The sequence below is a fragment of the Ictidomys tridecemlineatus genome, chromosome 3 (assembly GCF_052094955.1).
Source record: "Ictidomys tridecemlineatus isolate mIctTri1 chromosome 3, mIctTri1.hap1, whole genome shotgun sequence".
In the NCBI taxonomy this organism is placed as follows: domain Eukaryota; kingdom Metazoa; phylum Chordata; class Mammalia; order Rodentia; family Sciuridae; genus Ictidomys; species Ictidomys tridecemlineatus.
The window spans coordinates 142,789,019-142,816,101 of NC_135479.1; the positions used below are offsets into that span (position 1 = coordinate 142,789,019).

Consider the following 27,083-nt stretch of genomic DNA (forward strand, 5'->3'; position numbering starts at 1 on the left):
TTACAACCCTTGCTGGAGTTTTAACTGTGGAGCAACATGATTTGCATTTTCATCTGGCTACTTAATGCTTTTTTTTTTTTATTAATTCTCGTGTGGGATTGACTTGAAAGAATGGAGTCTACTTGAGGATCTGTGGAGCATATTGAAACCCAGTGAGGAGTACTGTGGTCAGGGAACTAGCATTAGAGGGTTTTGAATAGGGGATTTACCTAGTGCAGGAACAGATCTGTGGTGGCTTTGAAATTCTGGGAAATGTAGTATACAGCAGAAGGCAGCTAATGAAGCAGTTCCAGGCATTGAGGAGCTAAGTGCTTCAGATTTGTTAAGTGATATGGGAGGTTGAACTCGCATGAGAGGTGTCAGAGTGATGGGGAATTGTCCTCTAGTCATTACAGCTCAAGTGCTTAAGGATCAGGTGGTGGTCACACAAGAATGAACAGGTTGTGGATATGAGTCAAAGTGATAGGAAACAGGCAGGAAGAGCCAATAGAGGGACTTCAGAGCTTGCCGTGAAAGGAGGGGGTAGTTCAGGTGTGAGATGGGGATGCAACAAGAACCAGAGCTTACTTTTAAGTACCAGGAAGGGGAGGGGGAGGAACATGAAGATCCTGGCCTATCGTGTCCTCAGTATTGGGAGGCTAAGTGTCCAAGTGCCACTCAGGCCAAGTCAGTGCAGTTCTGTTGACCACATGACCATTGAGTGGACAATTCATATAATTTATAACATTGCACCAAGGTTGGAAGCTGATTTTTTTAAAAGCATAAATTGACCTTATTACCATAGCCATTCAGTAACCACAGAAATCAAGAGGGGGAAGGAACCAGACTCTAAACCCCTCTAGACCATAGCTTTTCCCTGCAACCAGGACCTAGAAATACCAGTGGCAGGTTTTTCTGTCCTCATGATGTCGGTTCTGGGGCATGTCCCTTCAGCATCCCCAGTTGCACTCAAATGTGCTCAAAGATTCATGTTTCACTAATCAGATTATCATGATGGAACATTCCCCAACTGAGCTGCTTTTTCCATTCTTCATTCTAAGTTCAAAGACACTGAGCATTCCAAAACCGTGATTATTGTTCTAGTTCCCAGAACAAACCTTTGTCCTCAGTATTGAAGGGCACCCATCCTTTTCTTTTTCTCTTCTTTCCTTTCTCCCATTCTCTGCCACCTTTAATGGAAGTAAGGTCACTTGTTGAGCTGTTGCTGCTCTGCACAGGACAAACATGAGGGATGCCAAGCTGTCCTTGCTCAGAACCTTTGATTTGTACAGTCTGTAGAACATACCATTAAAAAAAAAAAAAAAAACAGTCATAAAAACTAGCCTCCATTTGGGAAAGTAAAATTGAAATGATTATTTAAGACACAGTGATAAACTATGAAACTCTTCTTTTTTAATGTACACCGTGTGTGTGTGTGTGTGTGTGTGTGTGTGTGTGTGTGTGTGTAGAATAATATTATATTTTTAGTGAAGGTGAGAAGGCTTTTTGATCTGAAGAGTAATTTCAGATTTTTTTTCTTAACTGAAGTAAGCATTGCCTTCAGTGTTAGTAAATTCCCTCTGAATATTTACCCAGTCCACAGTGCCTATAATAGATTCAAACACTAGAATTTTTGTAAGCTATGTATAGGTTGGGGAGGGAATTTTGACCTTGTTTCTGGGAAAGAAGACCTAAATTAGAAAGACTTGCAGGGTTTGTGTGTGCACACACGCTGCTCAGGGGTGTTCCTCTGAACCATTTTGAGGGTTTTCTTAAACTGCTAGAATTGAGAGACCATTAAGATGGTCTGAGGTGTGGTGAGAACCAACAAGGGGAGTTGGAATTTAATGTTTTTGGATAAAGACAAAGGTAGTGAAGTCCTGTGTTATTTTCTTGGCCCTTGTTATAAGCTAATGGTGTTTGACAGCTTGAAATCCAAGAAGAAGTCAACTGAGGTATGGAGGGCTCATACATGGTGCCTGCCAAAGGCCTTTACTCATTCCACACTTGTTTTCTAGAAGGTGTTATCTGAAAAATTGTACAATTTTGTGACAGTCTGTACAGTCTGTCATTGCAAAAATGAGGAAATTGATAAACTTGTGTGTTGTTTCTTTGCACTGACACAGGGCTCTGCATAGGTGGTCTTAAGGGAGTATCCTTTGTGCATTCTGCTTTGCTGATTGCCTTTGTTCCTAGTGATCTCAGAGGTTAACAATGGAGAAGAAATGGATTTATGTGGATTGGAAAGTGTTGCACAAACTAGGCCATAAGTTTTTTTCTATTTTCTTTTTCTCTAACTCTTTCCTAGATTATAAATCTAGCCTGTCTTTTAATGTTAGGATATTATCTAGAATCTAATCTGGTGTTTTGCTCCCCAAATAAGGTGCCTCACTGTGCCTAGGTCCACCAAGTGGATCACAATGCACTTTAACTATGGAACATCTTGGTTCTTCAAGTGTTTTCTGGCCATCTACCCCTCACACTAGTTCCCTTCAAGTCATGGAGTTTTGAGGGGTAGAGTCTGAGCTGGTCCCAAATTTCCCCTTTCGTAGGAACCATGGTAGGTAACAGTAATGTTCTGAGTCTTTTGGTAATTTCTTCATATTTGTACCCATAGCTAAGTTTTTTGTTGGTTTGTTTGTTTTTTGTTTTGCTAACCAGGGACTGAATCCATGGCCACTTGTTGCCACTGAGCTACATTCCCAGCCCTTTTAAATTTTTATTTTGAGATGGGGACTCACTAAGTTGCAGAGGCTGGCCTTGAACTTTCGATCCTTCTACCTTAGCTTCCCAAGTTGCTGGGATTACAGGTGTGCATCACTTCACCTGGATCTGAGCTTTCATCCCAGACTTGAGTCACCTGAATCCTGTAAACTACCTGACTACTTTGGGTTCCTCCAACTGGGCCTTCTTGCTATAGCCACAATAGGTAGAAGCCATTTTTCAGGGAGCCCAAGAGCAGACCAACCTTAGCCTGAGTACCAAGAATTTAGTGGGAAACACAGTAAGTGGAACAAGATGATTGATTTATAGTCCCAAACCTGAACCTAGCTTTACCAATAACTAGATGTGAGAACTCCATCATTTATTTATTCTGTCTGAGCTTTAGTTTCTTGATTTGTAAAATGGGGATAATAATATGTACCTCACAGAGTTTTATAGAAAAAGAAGCAGATGAAGTAGAGAAAACATGATATAAACTATAGTAACATGATTAATTTTTTTCTTTTATAGATTTTGATTTTTTTTCTATCCTTGGTATACACTTTAGCACACCAAAAGACCCTTACTAAATAAATCTGAGTCCAGGGCGTTGTTTGGCAGTCCCACTCTAGAGATTTTAATTCTGACCTTTTATGGGGAGCTAATTATTGTTATTGTCAAAAATAGTTGTTGTCTAAAAAAACAAATTTCACATAAAGGAATAAAAAATATAAGATCTTGTATTGTTCTTTTGTTTAAATTTCCTTCCTTTCCTCTCTCCTGATGGGAAAAGCAGACCTTGGCTTCTTGCTGGGTTTCCAGGAGTGGGGAGGAGGGTGAAGAGAAGTAGGAGGTTTCTTCCTCTGCAGGGCTGTTTGTAAGCTGTTGGCATGGGGGTGACACACCATGCTTTCCTGGGATCTGGCTCTGTGGCCCTGAAACTTGCCCACTTGATTTATTTGGAGAACGGTTTGAGACTTAGAACATTTAGAATGGAAAAGCTACATCCCAGTGTTTGTAGTAGCATGTTTTATTGGATCTTGAGGAACCAGGGCTCTTAAGAGCAATACTAAAGCACTTTAAGACCTAGTCTCAGAATTTAGCCTGAGAGCTTAACTTTTGTCCTTGAGTAAATGAGGTGATTTGTGCATCTTCCCTGCCCATCTCCGTGGCTGTGTGGTTGAGGGTGCGAGTGGTGGGGGGCACCCCAACTGGTTCAAACTCTGCTCTGTCAGGTATCACAGTGGGTGCTTACCCTCTGGCCCTAGCCTTCTTTCCCAAAATGAGGGTGATAGTAACACAAGGGAGAGCTTAAGTAGCCCTGCTATGTGGGAGGAGGTGTTCACTGAAATAACCTAAAATTAAACAAATGAGCAGACTGTGGCCTAGGGTTAAATAGATCAGAGAATAGGTCTGGTGGAAAAGACAATAAAGGTATGCACAGGAGCAAAAGACACACTTTTGCCCCATAGCCATCTTCATTATTTACTAGGCCCAGTTAGTAGAGGAAGCAATCAGTCCTCAGAAGAAGCAAAACTTTCCCTATGTGTGCTTCCAGAATAAATCAACACCTTATTTCTCATTTATTGGAGAAAGTGGGCTCTCATTCCAGACCCCTGACCTGCATGTAGATGGTGCTGTCATGTGGCAATGTCTTTAGAATCTTGCGCCTTGTGCTCTACCCTTAACTCTTTTGTCCAAACTGGCTTCTTTGAAATAATTTGGGCATTTCATATTTTGGTTTAGTCCACCCTCATAAGCTGAGTAGGGATGAGCTTCATCACTTCTTTTGTATATCTAAAGGTCTTTGGTTTGAAATGTCTTAGAAACAAACTCCTGAGAAAGAAGTAATCGGGGTCTGTTTCTCCCAAGGAGTACCTGTGTGACTAAGGAGTACCTGTCGCTCCTGCTAAGCAGAGGTGAGTTGCAGGGCTGGGGTAGTAGTGGAGGACTTTCCAGTCTGCTTTTGGTGTGTAGAGCTGTGGGTTCATGAGTCTGGTCACGTTTGCAGTGGCACTGTGTGCTCTGATCACTGCCACCGCTCTTGGCCAGACAGGCCTTGCTCTGTGAGGGCTGGGAAGGGCCATGAGAGCCTCCGAGGCTGACCCTTATCTGTTTGTTTGCTTATCTCCAGGGCCTACAGAGTCAGGAAGAGGAGTGCAGCCCCATAGAAAGAAAAAGGAACAGGAAATTATTCAAAAGGGATTGATGAGATGACAAGAGCAACAGGAAAGGGCTCTGGACTCGGGGGAGGCTGCAGCCATGGAATTCAGTCTCAAGGACCAGGCAGGCCAGAGGGGCAGTTCATCCTCAAACCTTGGTGACCATGTATTTCTTGGCCCTCCTATGAGCCAGGCCTCCAGGGCAGAAGTGACCTCTCCTGCCAGCGAGGGACTGTTGGTGCCCCTCCTGTCCCTGGTTTCAGTGCAGATATCAGGAGCTTGAGTTAGCAACAGAGTTGTGCAGCTCATCACGGTTGTGCTGCCTCCCCTCCCTGCACCTCTTCTCTGCTCCTCTTCTTCCATGGAGTGTGGTCGGGATGCTGTCTCAGGGCTCCTGCTGCTTAGTGTTAATGAAAGATTCTCCTTTCCATCAGGGGCTCCATCACCCAGTTCACCCAGCCCTGCCTATATATAGGGGAGACAGAATGGGAGGGAAAGGAGCAAATGAAGGCCCTGAAGAGCCATGCTGATGGGGAGTTGCAGGAGGCATCCTCAGATTCCCCCCATAAGCCACACAGCACGTGGGTGCAGATGCAGGGTTCCTGAGGCAGAAGGCCAGTCCTAGGAAATAATTGGTAACCCTGACTTGCTTTTAAATTTGTGCCATGTCTTTACTTCTCTAAGTGAAATTTGGGAAATCGCCATTTTCCAGTTCCCTCAGAGGAACAATGAAATTGAGTTTCCAGTTGGAAACTGCTTACTGAGTTGTTCTATTTCTATCCCTGTGGGGATGGATTTTGAGTTTATATCCTGGCAGTATCCATCCTGGGGTTTGTTTCTAGTCACTGTGCCTCCAGCCCTCCTGGCCGTCACTTGTATGCTCACACGCATGTGCACACAGGAAACTAGGGTTTGATTGGTTTGAACCTCCTGTGCCCATGTGAAGCTCTAAGAGAACTGACTGGCCAGGATTCAGATTGAGTTCACATAAAATGTGACTGAAGACCAGTCCTTAACCCTCATATTCCTTTCTGTTCAGGCTGTTAAGCACTGCAGTTTTTAGCAGAGATGAGGGAGTTGTCGAATTGGTCAGGGAGTTTCAAGACTGGGAAAACTCCAAGGCACCATCCCATCATCACTTCTCAAGTCTCTCCCACAGGATCCCAGAGAGCAGCTTGTCCAGTGACAGGGAGCTGCCGCCACCAGAGGCAGCTTCTTTCATCTTCAGGCATGTTTTGATTTTAGATAATTCTTTCTTATGTTGTCTAAAACCTGCTTTTATCTGTCGATGCTTATTCCAAGTCTTGACCTCAGTGAAGAAGACTTGTTCTTTTGTTTCTGGAATTCAAAGGCAGCTTTCAGTCACAGGAAACAACCCCAGTTTCTTGTGTGTTCTTTCCTGGAAATATTTTAAGACAATGCAATATCCAGATTCCTGCTTTTAGACCTACTGTGGGTTCCTCCGTTTCCCCTACATATAAGGCCTGGCTTATGTTAGTGGTGGACATAGTGAGAGGGACAGATGCACACTGGAGTACAGGGATGGGGGTGTTCTCACCTCTATAATGAGAATACTCCACCCGCCCTTGTAGCTGGTTCCAGCTAGAGAAGCAGTACGTGTGTTACCCTTGGTTTTGGCTATTTCACATACAAGCAGAGACCCTATCCAAGATTTGTTTTGAATTTTGATACCACATGATGGGGATTTCTGGGGAGAGCAGGGCAGCCTTGTCTGAAAATGAGAAAGAACGGAAAGTCGAAATGAGGGTGGCTTGAGGGTTTGATGGTGATTAGGGGTAAGGTTGGGGTGAGGGCTCTATGGGCGCTGGGGTTTGATTGGTTTGAACCTCCTGCTGGAACCAAAGGAAGGAGCATCTAGGTTTCCTTCCCAGCTTGCCCACATGTGGGCAGAAGGGGAAGAGAGAGGGAGAGGGCTTAAACGCTGTAAACAGTTAATTATCCAGAAAATGGAGTCAGACTTACACCCCTTTTATTTTCTATTGAGATAAAATTTTTACATGCAGAGAAATGCACAGATCTTAAGTATATGGGTCAGTTAGTTTTGACAAATGTATAGACTCCTGTAACCAGTTCCCAAGTCAAGGTAGACACCATTTCTATCTCCTCATTTTTGAAGCTACCACTGAGGCCAGTCTCTTGGCCATGAGCCTGAGTGATCAGGTAGCATGCTGTCACGGCAGGGCTTCAGGCTCACCCCCTGTTGAAGGTAACCAAGTTTGGATTGGCCCCTGGATCCTGCTTCCCAGGTTGTTAGAGGCTGACTCCTCACATTCCTTGTTTACTGTCCTGTGTCTCTGCTCATGACCTTGGCAGGCCTAGTAGGTCTGTTTCTTCTAACAAGTGCTTGGTGAACAGTACAAGGCTCAAGATAGAGTCCTGAATTCGTTCAAGGTCATCTTAAAATAGTTCCTGGAATGAAAGATGGGCAAGACTAGCACATGGCTTTGTGGAGCTCACTGTCCCCGGAGTGGAGTGTGAGGGTCAAGTAATTCTATGTGGAAAATCTACAGAGGGTGAGAAGAAGTCTGGCTGGCGGGAGAGTATGTGCTGTAGCCTGACATAGGGACAAAACCTGTGACAGGAGAACCCTGGCTGAGCATGCTGGTGTATAGATGGCATTCTTGACATGCTGGAGAGGGACATCAGCTGTCCTCAGGCCTGGAAATTGGCCCCACTTCTGCAGTGGATTCCATTGGTTTTGTCCTCACCTCCCAACCCATTCCCAGCAGACCCTGGAGGCGTGATCTCTATGAGGTCAGCAGTGTTGCTGTGGAAACAGTGACTTTTGCATCTTCTTATTGAGCTATTCCTATTGTCAGTTCTAACATCAAACTTGTTGGGGGTTGTCAGGTAGGCATAAGGGAGAGAGCTGCCTGTGTTGTGAGATACAAATTAAAGTCACGCTCTGCCCCAGCCCTGCTGCCTCATTGACATTGGAAGAAATGGGGGGTGACAGGGGGATTAATAAACAGGAGAAATTAATCAGATAATACTGGGGTGTATCAGAAGTCAGGGAGGGGCATACTGCTGGTGCACACTGTGGGTTGTGTTTGAGTCTGAGTAATAGATTTGGGATTAGCAGTCAGGATCTGCTTCTTCTCTAATTTCTTACCAGTTATTTTCAGATAAGGATGAGCATACAGATATCAGAATTTCCTGGAGAGGCAATTTCAAACATTTTGTATAGCCCTCTTCCAACCAAGATTATGATATGCATCCTAGAGTCGGCAAGGGTGCCTCTTCCCCCTTTACAGGTCATTACTGAAGGGTGGCTCTTATTTAAAAAACTCATTAAAATTATTCCAACTTTAAGGTGTGTGCTCTCCTTATCCATCTTAGACTTCAGTGGTTCCCCATACACTGGTGACCTCTGTAATAGGAAGTCTAGGCTAGGCTGGGCTGTAACAACAGATCTACTCTGAAATCCCAGCGGCTTAATGTGTATTTTTTTTCCAAGCAAATTTCATTCTGGTGAAGTGACTCTGTAGGCACCTTTCAAGCAATGACCCAGGGAGACAGGCCACTTCCATTTGTGGTCATGCCATCTGGAGCACATGGTCCAGGAGAAGAATGCTTGAACTTCTGCAGTGGATTCTTACTGACAAGATGCAGAAGTTACACCCATCACGTCTGCTTCCAGTCCACTTGCCAGGAACTAATCGTATGGTCACCTAACTGCAAGGACCAGGAGAAAGGGGTGTCAGTGAACACTAGTAACATCTGCTACTACCATGTCTACCTGAACCCTGATTATAATAAGTCCACACCCATATCCTCACTGTCCCTGGGCATCTCCATCTGAGTATCAGATAGGTGTGACAAAGCCAACTTATCCAACACACAGCTGATTGTCTTCCCTCCCCAACTTACCCTTTCCAAATCTTGGCAAATTGTGGGTGGTCTGAGCTGGAAACAAAGAAATAGTCAGAGATTTCCCTTCATCCTCATTCCCCTGACAGACTGTCACTATCTCACTTGTTCTGCCTTATGCATGTCTCTTGGTGGCTTCTTCTGTCTGTTCCTGTCTAGAGGGCTGGAGCTTAACTGTGCATTGCTACCCTGCTTATAAAAATTTAAAATGCTTTCAATTCTGGTCGGCAGGCTGGCACCCCCACCCCCCAGTGACCCTGGCCAGGGGTGTCCAGGACCTTGCTGTAGTGCCAGGCAGCTTCCTTTTCCACTGGATGGCTTCACTTGTGCTGTCCACCTGCGGGCTCTCTTAGTACTGGAATGGCTTTGTCCCTTATGTTCCCAGGACTCAGGCTGAGGATTGCACCCTGCGTGTGCTTCTCTGGAACCCCTTCCCTGGCAGTGTGTGATAGTCCACCTCCGAGGCTCCCAAGAACACAGTCTGATTGCCTTAAAGCATTTTTTTAAATGATTGCCCCATAACATACTACGTTTCTTAAGTGGGGGTAGCTCCTTACCATGTAGATCTGGTTTTGAAAGAGTCTCATATTTCCTCCAATTTAAAAATAATAGTTGTTGAATGTGCCCGGCACTGGGCTAAGTACAGTTATGTATTGCTTGGTGTTGGGAGTACATTCTGAGAAATATATCATCAGGCAATTTTGCCAGGCAAACATCAGGTGCACCTACACAAACTTCTATGGTGTAGCCGACCACATACCTAGGCTGTGAGTTGCTCTAGGCCACAAACCTGTGCAGCAGGGTACTGCACTGAGTACTGTAGGCAATTGTAGCACAGTCGTAAGTATTTGTGTATCTAAACATACCAAACATGGAAAATACAATACTAGGGGTTAGGAATTTTTTGGCTCATTACAGTCATTTGAGACCACCCTTTGTCCTCCCTTGTTAACGAAACATTGTTACTTGGCATATTCCAAGCCCTGATGGAGTTTATAGTTTCATGGGAAAGGCCAACCATAAATAAACAAGCAAATCAGTGTTTATATCAGCATTTGTGAAAAGTCCTAAAAGAATAAGAATGGAATGGTCTCACAGAAGTCAGGACCAAAGTGCAGGAAGACCCAGTCCCCTAAATAGGAGAGCTCTGTGTCATCTCTCAAGTTGAGCACCATCATCCTGGGGAGCAGAGCCTAGAGAGCCAGAGTGCCCAGTGGGGTCTCCCAGTTGTTCACCTAGTTTGGGAGAAAGGCCAGGAGAGGTGCCAAATCACCAAAGTGGGGGCATCAATCAGCCTGGAAGGCCACCAAACCACTCTTCCTTGCTCCCAGAACCCCTCATTGGGTTGGGTGCTGCTCGCTCTCCAGCCACAGCTTCACTCCTCTGTTCATTGCTCACCCCTGTGCCTCTCTTGCTATTACCCTCCTTATTTTTTTTGCTTGAATATGCTAAATGCATAGTACCCTTTGTGCTCTCTTTCCCCAGATCTTTGCTCTTGTGTCTCCATCATTCAGATCTCAGCTCAGGTGTCACCTTTGGGAAAGCCCTTCCTTCCCTGTCTGCCCAACTTCCCTGTCAGCAGCCCTCACAGTATCGCCCTGCATTCCATTTCATTTTCTCCATAGCACTTGCTGTTCTCTAAAGTCATCTTGTCTAGTCTCTAAGTTGCAGGAAAGCAAGGCCCTTGCCTGTCTCATCCCTGCTTATCTGCAGGGGCATGAACAGTTGCCTGTTGCACAGGAGGATGATAAACATCTGATTGAAAGCATGCAAAGACAGTCATGAGCAGGAAAGGCATTTGGTGTCTTAGAACCATGCAGGCTGTCACTGGCCCTGTGCCCTGTTGTTGAAATGCTCACTCAGAGGATCTGGCTTGGAACTTCCCTTGGATCAGTAGAAAATTTGGGGTTGTAGTGCCCAGCTGTCAGCTTCTTGGTTTCCTTCTGAACAGAATGTTTCTAGCATCTTCTCCTTCTGGGGGTGGTGGTGGGGTATTTCCTTCTGAATAGAACCCTTCTAGCAACTTCTCCTTTCTGTTTTTGTGGCCGCATTGCACACCTGTCATGAGATGCAGAAGTATACAGTTCCAAAGTAGAAAATCACAGCTTGGCCAGAGCTAGTAGTGCTTTTGACAGGCTTTGTTTATATTACAAGAATGGAAGTTACCAAGCATCAATCACAACTGGACTCAGGACTTGAACAGAGGTGACAGTTTTAAACAGAAAACCAAACTCAAACCGGTTTTCACAAAAAAGGAGCACTGCTTTTTCTTTTAATGTATGTCCAGTGTTTATGACAACATGGTCAGCCCGATCTTACCACTGAAATAATTTGGAAATCCCTTTAAGATTTGTTCAGCTCCTCTAGCTGCTGTGGTGGAGGAGAGAAGACGTGGGTCTTGGCACCCCTGTTGCTCAGAGCAGTGTAAGTTTAGAGACAGTCAAGATACCAATACTCAGGACTCCAGCCTGCCAAGAACTGTCATTTATTTCCATAGAAATGGGAGGTTTTTCCTTCATACAGGAATGCAGGATATTAAACCACAAGAAAGGCCAAGTCAGATTTTTTAATCCATCCAAAACAATGAAATTTGAAGTGTGGGTTCATGGTTGGAAAGTAACTGGGTAAAAATAGCAGACTGACTCCACAGATGTGCCTCCCTGGGCTCCCAGAGCATGCGTGCCTGAGAACTCTGCAAATGGAGCTGGTGCCTGGCTATCAGAATCTGCCCTCCTTTGGGAAGACAGGCATTAGCAGGTGAATTCAGGCCCACCTGTGGCATCTCCTTCCCAGATCCTCTGTTCTTCCAGAAGGCTCACCTGTGTCCTTTGGTTTAGCTGGTCTCTGTATTTTTAGTAATCTTCCTTGTCTGTGGTGAGTTTGACAGTCATTGAAATCTGATGGGAGGAGATTACTTGCCTGGACCACCTCCAGGGACACAGAGGATGACAGAACTTCTTGGTGTCTTTATCTCTCCTCACCTGTCTTTGTGGCTGCCCTCTCTTTGTTAGATCCCTTGGACCTTGTGCTGTGCATCTACAAAGCGGCCTCTGGGAGAAACACTCGTTCCAGTAGACTTGAGGGTTTTCTCAATCTGTTCAGAACCTCAATGTGTCTGTCATTGCCGCAGTCTTGGCTGGAGGAGAGAGGGCAAAATGGAGCACAAGCACAATTAATGACAGAAATAAATGACAGGAAAAAGAAATCAGGTGGAAGGAACTCCCAGTGTGCTGCTTTTGTTTTCTTTGAAAAATGCATTTGGAAGCCCATTAAACTATTTTGGGTTGAAGCAGGAAGGAGACAGAAGTTTTTAGATGGTCTTGACTGAGGAAAATGATTATAAAAATGGGTAACTCTGGAAACCTGGAGAAGGAATCCTACAGAAAGTTGAGGTCCTGGTAAAGTGCCTTAAATCTGATATATGTGGCTTAAAAATAGGCATTTTCTATGTGGTAATTAACTAATTCTTTTTAAAATATTTTATATTTAAAAGTAGCACATAGCCATTTGGAAAAAAAGCAAAATATTAAAAAATAATTGCACAATTATCACAGTGATGTAGCATATTTTCTTCTAGTCTTATGTGTGTTTATATAGATACACATAAACATGTACATTAACATATTTGACACACTGTTAATCATATATATTACAATATTATAAAGTTTCAGGTATTAATTTATTTCTATGCATTAATTTATTTCTAGGCACCGGGCTCTATTCCCAGAATCCATATGCACAGGTTTATTTATTATGATTATAAAAATGTGTGTGTGTGGTAGAAAACTCAGACAAGTATGAAGAAAAAACTTAAAATAATCTTAAAAAAACTTAAAATAATTCCATTATGGGGCAAGGGTAATCTACAAAGATGACTTCCTAATGAACAATGCCTCCCAGTATTCCACCTTTGTATAGTTCCCTCTCCCTGAATTTGGACTGGCTCTGTGGCTTGTTTTTGACAAATAATATATAGTAGAAGTCACACTGCAGGACTTCCGGGCTTTCAGCCTGTGTCTCTTGGAACACTTGTTCTTGGCAAACTTCCTCTGGAACCCAGCTGCCATGATGGAGGAAGCCCAAACCCCAGGGAGTGCCCACATGAAAGCACTTGGTTGGCAGTGCAGCTGAGCCCCTCCCTGACATCCAGCATCAACTGCTAGTGATGTGCATTGTCATCTTAGATGCCCAGCCTGGATGAGTCTTTCAGTAACTCTAGCCTCAGCTGCATCCACATGAGACTCCACCAGTTAAGCCTGATGATCTGTAGAACCATCAGGGGGACCATGGCTGCTCAGTCATAAGGCAGGCACAGACCCCTGATGGCCATGGGCCACCTTCCACGGCCATGGTCCTCTCTATGCAGCTCTATCGCTCGCCCCATGAGCAGACTCTCCCCATGTTCGCTGGGTGACTTGTGGACAGGCATGCCCCCATCTGGGCCAGAAAAGATTGAAACAGTGTCAGAGAATAGATGATGAAAGTCCTGCAGCATTTGCATTTTGAGACTAGGCAGGATGTCATTCATTCTGAAACTTTGCAGTTGGTGTGGTGCTTGTACACAGTAGGGGCTTCATGGCCCACTTGGCTGTAGAGAAGTCTGGGCATGGGCTGGGGATGTGGCTCAAGCAGTAGCGCGCTCGCCTGGCATGCGTGCGGCCCGAGTTCGATCCTCAGCACCACATACCAACAAAGATGTTGTGTCTGCTGAGAACTAAAAAAATAAAATAAAATATTAAAAGTTCTCTCACTCTCTCTCCTCTCTCACTCTCTCTTAAAAAAAAAAAAAAAGTCTGGGTACAGGTGAGGTCAGTACAGTGCTGTCTGCTGTGCCAGATATGATCAGTGCTGTTCTGAGAACAGGCAGGGGTTGTTGTGAGCATGGGGGAAAGTCCACCTCTGTTCAGAATTATAGGATGGTGGGCCTGGGAAGGGTTGCCAAGAGCATCTGTTTTCTCTTACTGGTCTGGGACAGTTGATGCCCAGGGGAAGTGGCTTACCCATAGGTGGACGTAAAGCTAGGCCTGTGAGCCAGGGCTCTAACCATACTCTCACTTGTCTAAATTACCAAAGGCCATTTCATTAAATAAGATAGAGCCCCTTGCGTAACTTGTTTAAAAAAATAAGTACGGGGAAAGGAAGTGTTCTGCCTTCTAAGAAGTGGCCCTGATGGACAGTTCTGCCCCACTTAATTATTAGTTGACTTAAGAATAGCCTGAGGTGGCTGGAGACTTTCCAAGAGGGTCATTGGCACCCTGACGACTCAAATGATGGGCACGAGGCCCCGGCATCAGCAACTCTATGCTCCTTCCTTGCCCAATTCCCCTTTAGGCAGCACCAGAACCTCCCAGTCAGGGAATCTTTTGCTTGGTGCAGCCCACCATAAGGGAGGATCCCTGAAAGCTTTGCTTTACAGTAGGATGCCAGCTCATAAACTTTGGTAGGAACAAAAGCATCAGAAAGTCACCAATAGGCAACCATCCTAGTAATCTTTTATTTTGACAAGAATCATCAATGGACATCAAGGAAGCAGGTAACTTTGTTGAGGAATAGGCTATTGTCATGATCTCAAAGCATTTGCCCACAAAATACTGTTGTTACAAAGAGAAAAATAGTAACAGGAATCAACACTAACATCCCCAGTGTTGTGGCACACTGACAGGGTGTGCCTCCTAAGAAGTAAGGTGGGGTACAGAGAACACTGCATGGCTCCTGTGTCTGTTGCCTTTGCATCTCTGTGACCAAAACACCCATCAAGAACAGCTTAAAGGAGGAAAGGTTTATTTTGGGACTCATGGTTTCAGAGGTCTCAGTCCACAACTTATTTGCTCTGGGTCCGAGGAAGCAGAGAAGGAGAGAGAGAAAGAGAGGTGGGTGGATGGGGAGAGATGTATGTGCGCCATAGGGCAGATGCCCTGAAAGGGCAGCCCCCAGGGACCCACCTCCTCTAGCCATGCCTCACCTCCTCACAGTTACCAGCAGCCAGTCCATTCAAACCAGGATGGTCTCATTATATCAAGCTCCCACAATTCAGTCATTTCACTTCTGAACCTGCATGATCATAGGACTTTTGGGGGACACCTCACATCCAAACACAACAGCTTCTGTAGTTTCCTGATAGATGCCTGACCCAGACCCAGTCATAAGGACACTTTAGGTGAACCCAAATCAAGGGACCTTTTACTTAGTAATTGGCCCTAATTCCTTAAGTTGTCCCAGTTGGCAGAACACTAGGAAAGATTGGGGACTTATTGAGATGTGACAACTATTTGCAATCCTGGACCAGAAATTTTGATTTTGTTTTTGGACAACTGGCAAAATTTGAATAGGACTAGTGATGAGATACTGGTGTGCATCAGTTTTGGTGTTGTGCTACTGTCATGGAAGGAAGTGTCCTCATTTCTTAGGAAGTGCATGCTGAAATACTTAAAAGTTAAAAGCTTGGTTACTTTCTCTCTTCTGGGGATTAAATCCAGGAGGATTCTACCTCTGAGCTACATCCCCAGCCTTTTCTTTTAAAGTTTTATTTTGAGACTGCAAGTTCAAGGCCAGTTTCAGCAACTTAGCTCACTAAGCTTACAGTCATCCTGTCTCAGCCTCACAAGTTGCTGGGATGACAGGCATGTGCCGCTGTACCAGGCTTTTTTCCCCTTTGGTTTTCAGCTGCAGTTTTGTCACTTTGACATTATACTTTTAAGTCTTTAATTAAAATCAAAGCAAGTAAGCTTTATTTGATTAAAATAAAAGAAAAACTAAATAAACTTTAAAAGTTTAATTAAAATAAGGAAACGAATTAACTAGTGCTCACATGCAATCTGGTAGACAGAATCTTTTCAGTTGTGAACTGTTATGGGGAAAAGCTGGAAGGAGGTTTCTTGGTGGAAATGAATGGGGAGCATACTTCATAGGAAAGCAACTCATGTGTTGAGTGAAGATGAGAGACTGGGCACCCAGCACAGGGGCCAGGTCCTTGATTTCCTCAATCCTTGTGTTGTTCTCTTCAGACTCCTAACAGGAGGGGCTGCTTGGGCCTCAGTAGACAGGGAGGCTAGCAGTGAAGTGTTGGTGTATCTCCCAGAGAGGAAACTGTGAAATGGGCACATTAAACCCTACCTGAGAAGATTATTTGAGGTAAGATGTAAAAGCATAATGCCTGGCATTGAGGTACTTCATCATTTTATCAATAATGGTAAATAGTTCATCCTTTTTTGAAAATTCACATTAAAATTAATATTATAGCATGACATTTTGGCAAAAGACATGGAAACCTGAAGAACTCTTTGACCCCTGACTGGTCAGTTTGCAAACCATCTCACAGGGATAGGTATTGCCACTGAATAGATGACCACTGTATTTTTCCTCTTGCTACAAAAGATCTGTGAATGGGTAGTTCTTTGCATTTGAGGTGCAGAGAGGCATGTCCAGGTTCATAAAGTGGAAACTCTGGGTTTTCTCCTTGAAAGTTGCTGATGTGGGTTTTTGAGCACCAGGAATGGTGTGGAGCCCCACTTTTCTGCTGCTGCCATGTGGTCCCAGTCCTTGACAGTGGTTAGGGACCTGCCAGAAGGCAGCTCTCATCACTGGAAGGATGTCAGTGCTACACACCACTCTCTTGCCTATAGGTCCTGCAACTGTTCTCAGCTGGAGGAGGCAGAAGAGACCTTAACCTTGAGTGTGAAGATTGTGGTGGACTGCAAGACAATTTGGAGGAGTATGTGTCTGCTGGGTGGAAGGAACAGGCAGCTCAATACTAAAATAAAATGGCAAATTCATAGTTTGCACCAAGAAGAACTGCTGCCAAAATACAGAAATATTGGAGATGTAAAAGAGGTCGCCAAGGTGCTAGAACATTGAAAGGCAGCTGTGAGTACTTGCTGAGGTATTTGTAGTTAGAGGTCTATAGATGAGCTTCCATGCACACAACCAGGCAGCTGCAGGAAATGTGTTTTCAGTGTCAGCATGGAATAGGGTCTGCCATCAGAACAGTTTCAGGAGATAGCAGCCATCTTTGAATGGATGTCCCCAAACAAAGCATCCTGCTCACAGAACTCCTGTGGGCATTGCAGAAACAGTTTGGGGGTTGTGATACTACTGAGGGTCTGCCCAGTTCACTGGGATCTGGCCCTCTCTGACTTGAACCCTCTTACAAATGACCATGCCTAGAGCCCATGAAACACCGTGCAGGGAGCAAGGCAGGGTAAGAAGCATGAGGCAGTGAGGGAGGAAAGGAGCCCTGTGGGGTGAGAGACTGAGGCTGGCAGGTCTGGATCTCACTGGTGGGCCACCTTGGCATGGGAAGAGCTGAATGGAGGTCCCCAGGGAGACTAAACCAGAAGGAGTCCAGCTCCACCACTGCAAGGGGACTTTGAAAAAGGTACAGGGGTCTGGGTGTAGGTTGGATAGCACAGACTTTGTTCCTATTCTGCCATTATTGACCATGGAATCTCTTTGGACTTCTATTTCTTTATCCGTGAAGTGGGGAGCCGCAGTTGCTGCTCTGTGTCAACTTTCTCCTTTTTTATTTATCAGTGAGTCCCATTTATTTGGGGGCAGCTTTATGCCATAAAATGTCCTTCACAGTTTCCCTTGCAGCTAGGTATGACCATGTGACTGAATTTTGTGCAGCCAGATACAAGAAGATGTGTTGAAGTGCTAAGAGCCATAGCCAAGTAGTAATGATGTATGGCATTTTTGGTTGAAAGGTGATGCCAGCAAGCCATTGAGATGATATGATTATGTTAAGTTCTGCATTCAAATGGATATTAGACCCCTGCTGTCCACCTTGGCCTACTACGGATTCCTGGAGAGTTCCCATTGGTTGGGGAAGTGTGGTAGGAGGGAATTCTGGAGGAGGGATTTCCTGTTGGAGTAGTGTGGCCCAGGAGAACACCATGGGTGTGGGTCAGCATATTTCCCGGGAGCATACAGGGCATTGGCGGGAGTTTCAAAAATAAAGTTTGTTCCTGTTTGAGTGGCTTGTGATTTTGTGCCCAGCCAGACTGTGACAGAAGAGTTGCAGAAAGGCAGCTTACAGGGCCTGCCTCGTTGCAGGGAGCAGGCGGAGGTGTCCTTCCTCCTTTCTGTTCCCTAGAATTCAGCCAAGTCTACAGGAGCCCCATGAGGTGACCCAAAGGATGGAAATTGGATCTAGGACAGCCGAAAGGGAAGGCAGAAGGAGCCTGGACCCTTGATACCTGTGGAGCAGCCAGACTTTCCCTGAATGGCTTAGCCACAGTCTTACATGTGTTCAAACCATTGTTACTTTACATGTTGTTCTGTTAAATGCAGCTGAACCCAATACACATGCATACTTCTGTCCCTGGGGTTGTTTTAAGGATCAAATGAGCTGACACTCATTTCCTGAGCTGGGAGTGCACACTGACCAGTGTGCATGAGGACCTGTGAGCATAAGGAGGAAACCTTTGCTAGCTTTCCTAATTTCATACAAATCCATAATGTCGGTGGGCCAGTGTTGGGGAGGGAGTGTTTAGAATGGAAAGAGAGCAGGCCCAGGAGGTTAGAAATGGGAGTCCCATGACTCCAGAAAGAACCTCAAATGGGGAGTTGGGAATTTGACCCCTTACAGTTTGGGCAGGTCAGTGGTATAATCATCTTTAGAGAACATCTGTTAATTCAGCCCAAAGAAGATTGGGTTCTATGGCTTCCATCTCCAGAAGTCTGAAAGAAAGCTGGCTCCTGAAGACTAACAGCCTACCTCAGGCTAACTGTTCCAAATAGGAAGGGGAACTCCAGGTTTGGGAGACCAAAAAGAAAAAAGTCTCTGGCAGATACCAGAGAGACATGTGAAAAGGCCACCAGGGACCATGGACATCTATAGCATAGAAATGGAAGATTTTCAGATGTAAAATCCCACTTCCCTTGCACAATTGAACTTCATAAATAGGTGTATAAGCTGTAAGTGGAGAGGAAAATTTAGACTGGATGTTATGTATCGTATGTATATATCCCTTGTTTTCCAGCCAAGATCAAAATAAATGAATAAATGAGTTCCATCCTATCCTAAAGCAGATGATTGCACCTAGTCACTGAAGTTGCCAAGACTGACAAAGGAGACCCACCTTACTCTGCAGCAAAAATTACATCTTTTCATAATAATTTGTTTTATCCACAAAACAGGAGCTGAGAGTTAGCAACAACAGTATGGCTGAGCTATCGCTGACAGTTTCCATGATTTATTCTGAGAGGAGGTGAGCAGGGCTGCAAGAAAGATTTTGTTGTATAGCTAATATATAAAACTGCCTGTGGTCATTAATATCAACCTCCTGGCCCCAAACCTCTTACCAGAACTGCTAACAGGTTGCATAAATCATTCTTATGAGCTTCATTTCCTTTTGCATTCCCCCTCCCTCAGAGGTGTGGGACAGCTGCTAATGTGGAAAACATAGATTAGCACACTGGAGGCAGGGACTTCCCAGCTGAGTGGAGCCTGTAGAGCTGACTGTTGGCCCGATCCTGGCGTCCAGGGACCCGGAAGGCAGGAGAGCATGGGGTGAAGAGCAAGCACAGGGCTTTGGTACTTTGAATATGTGTTCTGCTTACCAGCTGTGTCCTTGATTACCACACTTAATTTCTTTGTTTTCTCATTTGGCAAGTAGAAATAATAATTCTAACCTCGCATTGCATTTGGATGATTCTGTGAGTGTGATATATTTATACATGTTGACAGTTGTCATTAAAGATTTCCTTTCAGCTTACATTTGTGGCATTACGCTTTCTTTTCCAGAAGTTTGGTTTTGGCTTCTGTTCAATGAAGGGGAATCCTAGTAGTCTTCAAAATCCTTGAGAATGAGGGTCTTGGGAGAGGTGATGGTGGGAATGGGGAACCCTACTCTGTCCATAGAAGTCTCAGTTAATGCATATTGATGACATGAAGTTTTCTGCTATGTCCACCTTTGATACAGAAGCTTTTCTTGTTTTTAAAAAAATGGGATTAAAAAAATATATAAACAGCTTATTTACTCTAAACAGCAACACAGACAAACGCCATATAAACACAAAGGAAGGGGTGCAGGTCAAGATGCTGCTGGCTTTGGATCAGAGGCGCATTAGCAACAGCCAGGTTCTGAGAGAAGGGTATGGGAGGGAGGGACAGGGATTTCCACACAGCCCACTAGAAACTAGGACAGCTCTGAATGGTGAAGCATACCTGCATCCAAGCAAAGGAACTAGCTCCTAGGGGCTTACCCAAGTATAAAAGTTTATAATTTTACAGCAGTTGAAATACTGACATCAATATTAAAATAAAAGCAAGTTTTACATAATAATCAAAAAATACAAAAGACCGAAGGAAGAGATCCTGTATGAAAAACTGAGGCAATTTAGCAAATTGAGAACTGCATGCCAGTGGCGGAAATGGAAGATGGTGCCCGCCCAACCCTCCCAGGGAACCGATAACTGCACAAGCGACTTGAGATTTGCAAAAGGTGTTCTTGCCAAACCAATCCCTTCCTTTTGTGATGCCTCAGGGTCACTGTCTATGAGGGTGCAAACTTCTTGGCTTGTGCTTGAACCCTTTTCTCATATTCCACTCTGTTTTGGCAGTAAATCATGTAGGCTTCTGCTTGAGCGGGGTCTTGGATATTTAATTCACTTAGAAGTTCCTGTATTCCTAATAAGATCTGCTTCATCCTGATGGCTGTCCTGCAGTCCTTGTCCTCCTCCAGGTGGACAGATAAACTGTACCGGAAGAGTACACATTCAGGTGAAATAGCAATAGCTCAAATTTACATTTCGGTGGTGAGGATGGATAGTCATCTTTGAAGAGCATCCGCAGCTTGAACAAGCCTCCTTCCCACGGAGTCCCCTTCTTTCCTGGGATGGCACATTCCCAGTTCATCAGGTTCCTCGTGCCATCTGGGTTCTTAGTTGGGACAGCCACAAAGCCAAAGGGATAGTCCTTCCTCCAAGCTTTTCTCTCCTGGGCAAGTCTGCTGAGGGCGATCCTCGACTTGTTCAAAGTCCCTGGGTGGCCACGGCCTGGCACAGTGCAGGGGCAGAGGCTGTGGTGTTCCCTTTGTCTCAGATAATGGGATTTAAATAGGGAGCTTAAGACATGTCTGAGGACTTTTCTCAAAAATTTGTATGTGATGGGTCAAACAGTTGAGTGAGGCACTTTTATGATTGATTTCTTATTGGACCTTCTTAGATAAGTTGCTAAACCTCTCTGAGCCCCAGGTTTCTCCTTTGGAAGTAGGAGGTACTCATATTCCCTAGCATAAGTGCAGGGGAGACTCATTAGCTGAGTCAGTAAACAAGGAGCCCTCAGCAGGGCCCTGGCATACAGACACCCTCTCCCTGCTCCTGGAGAGGAAGTGCTTTTCTGACCAGGCTGGAGGAGCCCCAGGAATCTGTGTCCACAGCCTTGGACTCTTGGTGTCTCTTGCTGTGTTCCTTCAGAGCCGCTCTTCCCATAGTTCACCAGCTGCCCTGCAGCTGGGCCTTCCATTTGAGAGTGAATAGAGAAGGGCACTTTGAGGGCCAGGGCCAGGGCCAGGGCCAGTTGGGAAATCACCCAAGTTTCCTGTTGGATGTGAGAACCACCACAGCCAATTCTAAACACAGATCCCCTTGAAGACACAGCCCAGCCTGTGATCACAGCGGCAGGCCATCCATCCATCATGTGCTCGGAACCCCTTGAGGGGTGGAGCCGTCCTGGTGTAGCTGGTGGGGCACACAGGGACCGTGGTTCTCAAAACAGCCTCTCTCGGGTCACGAGCCTCTCAGGGGAAGTCTCCGCCTCGTCCACTTGCCCTTTGGCTCCTGCAGGCCAGAGGTGTTGCCAAACAGCAATTAAAAAGCTCCAGAGTACAATAAAGCAGGTGGCAAATGGCTGCAGTATTTCAAAGTGGACAGTGAGAAAACAGGTCCCCTCTCCCCGCAGCTGCTTCCAGGTCTGCTGTATCAGGACGCCAGAGTCACATAGCTCAGTGTTGTCATCGTTCCCCCTTCTTCTCAAACCCTTTCCCCTCCCATGGAAGCTTGGGCTGCTGTTCTCCAGTGAAAACCCTCTGAAGGGTTATGTAGTTATCCCTGGGAAGCTCTGAAGCGGTTTCAAGATAGAAAGGGAGCAAGCTGCCTGCCTGGGGAACCTGCCTGTTTCCCAGGGTGACTGTCCCACTTGCTCTTCTTCCTTTTCTGAACATGTTGTTCTCTGTGTGTTAAGACGACATGTCTGCCAGGGATTGTTTCTGGGGAGGGAGGAGAGGGAAAGGAAAGGCGTCTTTTTTCTTTGGGGTTTTTTCCCTTGTTCTGCTCGTATTCCGGTGTCATTGATTACTCACCCCGGGCTGAAGTTCCACGCGTGGTCAGATGACATGCCTTGTGGCTGATTTAATTGGAAGCTGCTGAGTTGTCCCAGCCTGTTTCTGGACAGGAATGTGGATTGGGACTCTCCCTGCTTTTATGAATGCCATGAACGTGGCCTTCTGCAGGTCAGTGCCCCCCAGCAGGGCCTGGCGTTACAGGGCCTCAGACACATCCCCTTGTGAAGAAAGGACAGCATTTTCTTATTGATTCTTTTTAGTCATACATGACAGTAGAGGGTATTTTGTCATATCATACATACAACATGGAGTATAACTTCCCGTTCTTGTGGTTGTGCATGATGTGGAGTTATGCTGATCGTGTATCATATATGAACATGGGGAAATTATGTCTGGTTCGTTTCACTGTCTTTCCTACTCCCATCCCCCCTCCATTCTCTTTATTCCCCTTTGTCTAATCCAGTGAATTCTTCCCTCCTCCACCTTATTGTGGGGACCACATTTTCTACTCTGTCCCTTGGAGCTGAAGCACAAGTGGAATTATGTGTCAGACCAGAGAGCCCTGGATCCTTTTCCCCCTTTCAGGTGGCACACTTCAGTGGGTTGCCAGACTGTCATCGGGGGAGCTCATGTGGTTCTGTCCTCTCCAGGGCAGGCAGCCAGTGGTAGGCAGCGGAGTTCACCCAAGGAGAATGCTCAGCACAAGTGTGCACCTCCGATGCCAGGGGCCCACACAGCACTGACCCTACACGTGGAAAGCTTCCCTCTGGCATGTATTGATGCTTCACTCTTATTGATATGATTTAAGCAAATGCATAAGAAAATTTCTAGCCATGAGGGGCTGGTTAGAAGGTGTAACTAACTGGACGTTGCAGCAAACACTTTTCCAGAAACAAACAGGTCTGATTAGAACAGGGAACCGGGAGGTGGATGACAAGCATCTTTTTCTTGGTGACTGAGGGTCTCTCGCCAGGCACTGAGCCTGTGACTTCTGGGGCCACTCAGTGTCTGCAGCGTCAGATGTGGCCCCTGTCTTCCTTTGAGTTTAACACAACTCAAGGTATGTTCTTAGAGGAGTGTAAGGAATGGTTCATTTCTTAGCATCTCTGCCTGAGGTTGAATGGGGAGAACAACATTCTCTTTCCAGAGAACTGGCTGTGAGATGTGAGCCGTGTGGTCGTCTCACTTCTTTTCTTTTACACTCCTTATTTATCTTCAGGTTGACATTTGTGTGGGCTGATAATGTGGATGCCTCATGAGCTGGTTGTGCTGGGCACCTTTGGGCCACAATATTATGTTTTCTGCTGTCCAGGAGTTTATGGCCCATGTTGAAAGGATGGGCTGAAGTCTAATAAGCACAAGAGCATCAGCTGGGGAGTCAGAGACCTGAGTTCTCAGCTCAGCTTTGCCTCTTAACTTGATTGTGTGACCCCTGACAAGCCCCTCTTTTTCTTTGGTCCTCAGTTCCCCACCTGTAAGATGGGTAGATTGCCTTAGTTATTACCAGGCTGTCTGTTCAGATCTGTCATTCTTGATTATTCTGTTTGTACACATCCATGTCCATCCATGTCCTTCCTGGATGCTGGCCATTATTTTGAGTTTTGTAGATGTCTTGTCTGCCTTTCTCAGACATTCTTCCCTGTGCATGATAGATATCATTTCCACCTGGCTTTGGGAACAAGTATCACATTCATTTATTCCTTAAATTTGAGTGGTCCTGCTGCCATTGTACCAGCTGCCTTTCAACCAGCATCTCTTCTGGGCCATCACTATGACTGTCCCTTCCCTGCAGCAATCTTAATTTGACCTCAGAGCACCTTCATCATTATGAATAAAACTGCCCAGGTATAGTCCTCATGGGGATGGCTTCACCATGGCCAGAGAACAGAGGACAAGTCCCTTTAAGCAGTCTCATGCTAATGAATTGCAGTGTTCCTGGTAAGCATTGCCCTCCTTTCAGCAGTCGACAGTTACAACTTGGCATCTTATTTCATAGTTCATAAAAGGATACCTTCTGGACAGATGCCTGTGTGACAATACAGTCTCTGTGGGAGGCTTCCAGCCTCCCTGAATAAAAGGGAACGATCTCTGTCCCCTGCCTGGGCCTGTCCTTTCACATCAGGGTGAAGGGGTCTCTTTGTGTTGAGCTGTGGCTGCTTTCCTTCCTAGGCAGTTACCTCATTGGGTAAAGCACCCCCCGAATCAGTGTTGACAGCTGCAGAGGCTCCTGGATGGTGCTCTAGGAATGAGGAACTGTAAGTACGGTTAACGCACCTCCGAGTCCTGGGTCCTGAGGCTGCCTGGGACCTTTCAGGATTCGCTTCCAGCCAGTGTGCACAGGGCAGGGAAAGTGCTCGAATTATGGAGAGGTTCATTAAAACATGACAGGAATCTACCGAGATGAGGGAGCAGGGTGTCTTTAGGAAGCATCTAAAGTCTCTAGCTCTGCCCTCCTGGCACGTCCCTCTCCTCTGTGCAAGAGTGGTGAGCAGGTGCACAGGGAGCAACAGCTAGGGACAGCAGCCATTCAGGGGCACAAAGAAGAGGTCACAATATGTGACCAGGGCCAACCCAGACAACCCAGGGAAGGAGTCATTCAGGCTGCTGCTTGCAGAATAAATAGGACTCAGGTGGTCTTAAAGGCCCAAGGGTACACATGGTGTGTGGGACACTTCCCATGAAGAGCTTCATTAGGATTAAGTGGACGGAGTCTTCTCCTACCACCAGAGGCTTCTTTAGGTACAGCAACATTGCCATAAAGTCCTTGTGTACTTTCCTGAAAACCCACACTTGACCAGCTTGCTGCCCAGAATTATTCTTGTCTCTCAACATCCCTGGCCCTTTCTGGTAGCCCTGGACCCCTGTGTGGGGTAGCAGAGCCAAAGTGTGTCTCCCTAGCACCTCTCTGAAGGGGAACTGGGATGCACTTGAAGGAGTGTGCTGACTTTCAAGTCAAGCAGACCGAAGCCGCGGCCCCACTCCAACATGGACTTTTTGTGTGATCGTGGGCCATTGTTTTTTCATCTTCGAAAAGGAATAACTCTGCTTAATATATTGGGCAATTATAGGAAATAAGCTGTTTTGCTGGGGCGATGCTGGCCCCCGAGAAACTCCTTGAGAAAAGTATTCTTCTGGGTGGCCATTGCGGCTGTTGCTGGAAGCACTCCCTGGGCCAGGAGGCTGAGGTTCCCCAGCTCTCATAACCCTGTCAACACTGCAGAACTGCCACTGTGATCCTCAAAGCTGCCCCATGTCCTGGCCCAAGGCCTTGATTCCTCACCCTTCTTATCTGCGGAACTGGGACCATGGGATTTCTCTGCGGGGAGGGTGTACTCTCCTGTCCCTGTCTCGTTAGGACTTTCTGTGGCTCGGCTTTTCCATGTGTAAGAGCTGCCTGAAACCTGGGTGTGGGAGCCTGGCGCATGGGATGGACCCAAAGAAAGAAGATAAATGGCTGGAGATGTGTGTGCCACGGGGTGTCCCCAGCCCCAGATGGCTGGCCCTTGATGGTCCACCAGTCTACCATGACTTCTTGGTGACTGCAGCTTTCACTCCTGGGCATTCTTTCCCATCCTTTCCTCATGTCCTTCCACTGGGGTCCTTCCCTCTCTGTGCAGGGCCTCCTCAGAGGGCAGCCGGCGCCCCGAGGCTCTGGCCAAGGCTTGTCTCTCCTCCTCCCCCTGTTCAGGGCGGCGTCTCCGAGGCCAGCAGTCACTGCACAGGCTTCCAGACCTCCAGACTCCCAGGCTCTCCCCTGACTCCTTGGTTGTCGCTCTTGTTGTTGTTTTTAGGTCCAGGAAGGAAAACAGCCCTTTCACTCCTCTCCTGTGGGGGCTGCAGTGTGCAGGCAGCAGGATCCACATCTGTCTGCCTGGCGGGCTCCGGCTCCCCTCCCCTGCCCTCTTGTGCGAGGGCCAGAGCAGCCCAGCAGCCTCTTGCTTTCCTCTGGCCTGAGCCTGGATTCTCATCTGCTATAATGTTTTTCTTTTTTCTTTTCTAAAAGAGTCACGTAGAATGTCAGCTAAGGTTTTGATTCTGCGTCACAGAGGAAAATAGAACAAGGAACAAATGAATCAGTTTTTCTTGAATTATAAGCTGTGATTTTTTTTTTTGTGTGTGTGTGTGTGTGTGAACTAATTTAGAGATTGGCTATTGAATTCCAAAAACACATGTGAATGTTTGCTGAATACCAAACCCTGAACAATGGATGGAGGCCAGGATGCCAAAGATGTGGTCCCAATCCTCAGAGGGTGGCCTGTCCTCAGAGAGTCGTAATACTATGACTGGCCAGGCAAGAAAAGGTGGTAGTGAGCAAAAGGGTGAACCCTGATGTTCTAGAGTGGGTGTGGGTTTCACTTAACCTCTTCTTTTCCATGCTTAGGACCCAGCCTAAGTCCTCCTCCAGGAAGTCTTCCTTGATTGCTTCAAGCCTTAGTGAGTTTCCTGCTGTCCAGACTCTGGATTCCTAGAGCCTGTAAGATTTCTCACCCACCTCATCCTCCAGCTCCCTGTCTCAATGAGATGAGTACTGCCCTCCTGATTTTAATAGATGAAGCAACTGAGATTCAGAGAGTAAAACTGCCTTCCAAGGGTCACAGGTTTAATGAGCAGCAAAAGTGGAATTTGAGCTCATGTGTTCTGACCCAGGGCCAGTCCTTTTCCTTGGTACAAGTACTTGCTCTCCTGTATCGTTCAGCATCAGGCACCCCTCTAAGGAATCTGCATGGCCCTTCTAGTCCATGCTTCAGCTTTAGCTCCTCTCTGCTTGCAGGCACCTGCCCGTCTGCCCTGGAGGCCAGGGCCCCTGCCCGCCTAGTGTCTGGCCCCCTCCTGGCACCAGTGCCACAAACTCCATCAGGCTTGGCTGGTGAAGGACAAGAGAGTGAACTGGCCATGCCTCTGTGCTTCTACCTGGGATCAGCTCTGCTGCCCTCCTCTTCTCACCCTCAAAATATCTGGAGACTGGAAGTTAACAGCTCTTACATGTCAGATAATTGCAAGGCTGAATAATTTTGGCTCCTTTTGTTTTGTAGACAGTGGATCGAAAGCATGGCTGTGTCCAAGG

At 46.1% G+C, this 27,083-nt stretch overlaps 1 protein-coding gene and 1 pseudogene across 1 annotated transcript in view; one reads left to right on the top strand and one right to left on the bottom strand.

Annotated features, from left to right (window-relative positions):
* The window catches only part of LOC101969846 (xyloside xylosyltransferase 1), a 156,964-nt gene that overhangs the window by 51,778 nt on the left and 78,103 nt on the right, over nucleotides 1–27,083 (top strand). The gene's annotated exons all lie outside the window — the stretch shown is intronic.
* LOC144375595 (SUMO-conjugating enzyme UBC9 pseudogene) lies at nucleotides 20,202–22,071 on the bottom strand (annotated as a pseudogene).